General features: G+C 37.9%; 1 pseudogene; it reads left to right on the top strand.

The window, feature by feature from the left end:
* The first annotated feature begins 259 nt into the window (after window positions 1–259).
* Window positions 260–1182, top strand: LOC118582788 (annotated as a pseudogene).
* Window positions 1183–5583: the final 4401 nt, after the last annotated feature.

Here is a 5583-nt window from a genome sequence, read left to right on the forward strand (position 1 = left end):
AGTGATAATTCACTTTTGTCTCTCCACACTGCAAGAATTGGTTCATAATTGAACTGCTTCGCATAAGACAAGTTTGCATTCCATCACAGGGTGATTGACAGCAGGATCAGATCTGAAGTCACCATAAGAACAATAATTATGGTATAAATATGATTAGTTACAAATTACGAAAAAATTGTAACTTAAAAATAATCATTAAAATTATAAAGCATTATTGTGCTTTCCGTGCTACTCTGGGACGGGTCCATACGGCGTTGTTCTTGATTCCCGTAGTAACTTAAAGGGAAACTTACACAATGTCCAGAGCCCTTGATGTCCTGCAGATGAAGGAGGAGGATGTCCTAAATTCCTTGCTGCAGGAACCCACTTAGGTGGCACCAACCTTGGCTTTCAGATGGAGCAGTACGTCTACAAAAGGAAAATGATGGTATCTACATCATAAATCTGAAGAGGACCCGGGAGAAGATGTTGCTTGCAGCCTGTGCTATTGTTGCCATTGAGAACCCTGCTGATGTCAGCGTCATCTCCTCCAGGAACACGGGGCAGCAAGCTGTGCTGAAGTTTGCTGCTGCCACTGGAGCCACTCCAATTGCTGGCCGCTTCACCCCTGGGACCTTCACTAACCAGATCCAAGCAGCCTTCAGGGAGCCGCAGCTTCTAGTGGTGACTGATCCCAGAGCTGACCACCAGCCCCTCACAGAGGCGTCTTATTTCAACCTGCCCACCATTGCGCTGTGTAACACAGACTCTCCTCTGTGCTACGTGGACATTGCCATCCCGTGCAACAACAAGGGAGCTCACTCAATGGGTCTGATGTGGTGGATGCTGGCCCAGAAAGTACTCTGCATGCGTGGCACTATCTCCTATGAGCACCCATGGGAAGTTATGCCTGATCTTTAGTTCTACAGAGACCCAGAGGAGACTGAGAAGGAGGAACAGGCCGCTGCTGAGAAGGCTGTGACCAAGGAGGACTTCCAGGGCGAATGGACCGCACAAGCTCCTGAGTTCACTGCTGCTCAGCCAGAGGTGGCAGACTGGTCCCACGGTGTGCAGGTGCCCTCTGTGCCCATTCAGCAGTGCCCAGCCAGCCACTGAGGACTGGTCAGCAGCTCCCACAGCACAGACCACCGAGTGGGTTGGCGCCACCACCGAGTGGTCCTGAGCTCCTCTGCAGACACCTGAGCAAAGGAAAAAGGTGGAAGGAAAATAAAGATCCTACAAGCTGTCCAAAAAAAAAAAAAAAAAACATTATTGTAAGTCAGATGAGCAGTTTCTATAAAAAGTTTTTGATGGCAGATAATTGTCATAACTAATGTTAGATAACAATATAGGTTCATAGTGTAGTGAGAAGTTTCAAAATTATATATCTCAATCATATCATTACTAAAATTACACAAAAAGTAGTAATAAAGATAATTAAAATATTTTGGATTCAGAGATGTTTACTTCCTTAAAGGCTATAATCAATGAAATTGGCCTAGTCTGCCTGGCATACCTATCTGTAGATGTATAGAAACTCTGTCAGGTTTGATCACTGGTGGCCCAAGACTGGGATCCCTGAAAATAGTGTACTGTTTCAGGTGAACCAGCATGAGGAGAATTTCACAACTGTAATGAAACATCTAAATCTAGGGCTACAGGAGGCAGAGGTTAGAACTCAGTTTTGAATGAGCCATCTCCTGCACTCCAGAAGAGGGAGCTCATGAGCATTGTTGATGGGAACACAAATTAGAGCAGCCATGTGGAAAAAATACTGTGGAGGATGTTCAAAACCTTGCTATAACCTAGAACATTTGAGCAATGTTCTCCGATTCCAGTCTTGTCAGGTAAATTTTACACATAAACAAGCTCATAATGACAATGCTTAAGATAAAAGAATAATTGAAAATTATTGAATAACCTATAAAAGCAGACAAAACATCTCCAGGTAGATGTAACTTAAATATGTATGCAAATACATCTACAGTTATGCTAAAATGTAATGACTAAGAATGTTGGCACCTTTTTCCTGTGCTATAGTGAATTAAAAAACATGTTACACAGAAGCAAAATATGCATTGCTGCTTTATTTTATTGGTCTAATATTTCTTTATAAGTTGAATGAAAAACTAAAAGTTAATATTTATATGCTATTTTAACATTCCATTTTTACTCATGTGTGTATATATCCGTATTCATAAGTGGGTTTGTGCATGTGAATGCAGGTGACTCTGGAGGCCAGAACACAAGAGTCTTACCTTCAGGAACTGGAGGGACAGGTGAAAAGAGTCCTAGGGACCAAACTTGGGCTCTATGCAAGAGCAGTACACACTCAAGCACTGACTGGTGTTCTGGACTCAAAATGCCAGTTGTTTTGTCTGTTTGTTTGCCTGTCATGGAGGTATATGCTTTCTTGTTCTAGTTAAGTTTTTTTTTTTTTGTACATAACTCATGGTCTAAATTGAACTTGGGACACCTCTTTGAAGTCTATATTTCTATATACAACCATAGGGACTAAGGCCAGTCCATATGACCTCACTTAATGTAACTTCATATATCATACATAGACCATCTTTCCAATTCTTTATGTGTCAAGAAATTCAGGTAGGCTATCTGCATTATGTTCTGCTCAGCAAAAGAAACACCCTACAACCAACTAAATATACCATCTTAGTTAAGATATAAGAAACTATGCATGGGTAATCTAATGTATACTCACAAATATAACACTAGAATGATATCCTTATTGTTTGACAAGATTAGCCTTTCTTTTTGTAGCCTAAATATGAAGGATTTACCAAATATATTTCCATTTTATCTTCCTACATAGAATGCTATTCCTAAGGTATTTTTCTCATTATTATTATTTGGCAATTTTACTTCTAGTATTTCTTTAGGGTATAATTAAATTTCATTGGTAATATGGAGAATTCACAATAAATAACTCTAGGATCTGACAAGAAGATGAGTTTATATGTGTATAGATGTGAGCTAAATTAAAAATCACCAAGGTAACATGATTTTGTTTTAGTTTTCCATGTCTTTCCCCAATTTGAATAGAAGACATTGTGATCATGTCATCAAATGACTGATGTTGATTTATTTCATTTCACTTTAAGAACATAGAAGAGGAAATTTTTATAAAACTCTTCAAGGTCAAGTGCAAACGGCCATGAATCTGTAATACTTGGCAGGAATAAATAAGGATGCCAGTGTGATATGTGGCAAGTGCTGTGAGAAGCTCGCTTGTTCTTTGCTTCTTTCTTTCCAGTTGCACATTAGGACTTATAACATTGAGGATCACTGTTGTGGGGTTAAAATGTAAATGTAAGGATACTATAAGCTCATATGTAAAAGTTTCTGGGCTCATTTTCTGGAATGAACAATAAGTGGCTAAATATTGAATCAATAAAGAGTGGTTAAAGTCCGCGATTTTTAAGGGTATAGAGAGGTGTCAAAATGAGAATTTTGAGAAAAATCTCACTTCTTTGATAAATATTTTATCATTCCTGTTTGAATTTTGATACTAGGATATCAATCAAACTATTATGCAATTCTTTTCACCAGAAGAGTCTGGAAAATGATAAAGAGAGAAACAGAGATCCAGGTAACATTTCTTATAAAATTACTTTGTAAAGGTTGACCCATTCTGTAGGATTTGACCCAATCAGATGCTGCAAAGGAAGTGTTGGGATAATTATATTAGAAATTCACTAGTTATGGGGCCAGTATGTTGGACCTGTCACAACAAAGTATGGCTTTACTCTCCATGCTCCCAAGTCAGAGCCCTCAATGACTTGGAGGTTTCTGTATACTCTTCCTCTTTATTCCTTGATAATCTGGTTGCATGTAATTTATACACACAAATATAATGTGCTCTGGAAGCTGTTATATATGTTTATTTTAAAAATCATTTTCCACCTAATTTTGTACAACAGGTATTGATCAATCCTGACTCATTCCCCAACTCCTCACAAATCCATCTTTCTCTTGGTAACCTCGTTTCAGTTTCTTGTTTGTTTGGTTGCTCTTTTGTTTGTTTATGAAAAATACAATATTGCAGATGTTGTCTTGATTCTCAAGCCCTTTCAACATTTCTGCCCCATCTCTCATGAGGTTCACTAGAGTCTAAGATGTAGGGCCTTCATAGTAATTGTATTATCTGGGGGAAAGCATAGGAAAATCAGTTTATCTCTGCATTTTTGACAAGTTGTGAACTCATTAATGACCTCTGTCTACAACAAGAAGAAGCTTCTTAGATAAGGGGTAAGGTCGACTCTTAATTGTGATATAATAAGTGGAATGCAGTTAGAGAGTACACTGCTTAGGAAACTGGCGTTTGAAAGGTCTACTCTGGGTTCTGCTGCCTCAATAATCAGAGGGAGTTGGCTAAATTTTTAATGTCAGGAATGAAATCTTTACTATTGAATGGGCCTTAAATCCAGCAAAGTAGAACTTGGTTACTCTCAGATTATAAGTACCATTGTTGAACTTTCCTGACTATCTTGCTGTGCTTATTCATTGTTGTGGTCCATTACAGCTTACTAAGACTATTGATTACTAGAGGAATGCTAGAGCTAACAGATATTACAAACCAAATGGACCTAACAAATATTATAGAACAAAAAAGGATATACATTCTTTTCTGCACCTAATGGAACTTTTTCCAAAGTTGATCACATACTTGGGTACAAAGCAATTCTCAACAGATACAAGAAAATTGAAATAACTCCCTGAATCCTATCAGACCACCATGGATTAAAGCTGGACATTAACAACAACAGAAAGCTTACAAACTCATGAAAACTGAACTGAAAACTCATGTCCACTGAAGGACAAATTGGTCAAGATAACAATGAGAAAGAAATTAAATATTTTCTAAAACTGAATGAAAATGAATACACAAATATGAAAAATTATGAGACACATGAAAGCAATTCTAAGAGGCAAGTTCATAGCACTAAGTGCCTACATAAAAAATCTGGAGAGATCTCATTCTAGCAACTTAATAACACACCTGATAGCTTTAGAACACAAAGAAGAAATCATACCCAAAAGAGTAGATGTCAAGAAATGATCAAAATTGGGGCTGAAATCCATAAGATAGAAACAAAGAGAACAATACAAAGAATAATAATTTAAAAAATTGGTTCTTTGAGAAATTCAATAAGAACTACAAATCCTTATCCAAATTAAAAGTCAGAGGAAGAATATCTAAATTAACAAAAGTAGAGACAAAAAGGGAGATATAACAACCAACACCAAGGAAATCCAGAGAACTATAAGGACATGTGCTGTGGATATTGTTCTGTAAAAATAAAATGCCAATTGGCCAGTAGCCAGGCAGAAAGAATAGGCGGGACAAGCAGAGAAGAGAATTCTGAAAACAGGAAGGCTGAGTTGGGAGACGCTGCCAGCTGGCACCATGAGTACCAACTTGTAAGATACTGGTAAATCATGAGTCATGTGGCAAGGTATAGATTTATAGAAATGGGTTAATTTACAATATAAGAACAGCTAGCAAGAAGCCTGCCATAGCCATAGAGTTTATAAGTAATATAAGTCTCTGTGTGTTTACTTGGTTGGGTCTGAGCAGCTGTGGGA

This window comes from Onychomys torridus, chromosome 4 (genome assembly GCF_903995425.1).
Source record: "Onychomys torridus chromosome 4, mOncTor1.1, whole genome shotgun sequence".
NCBI lineage: Eukaryota > Metazoa > Chordata > Mammalia > Rodentia > Cricetidae > Onychomys > Onychomys torridus.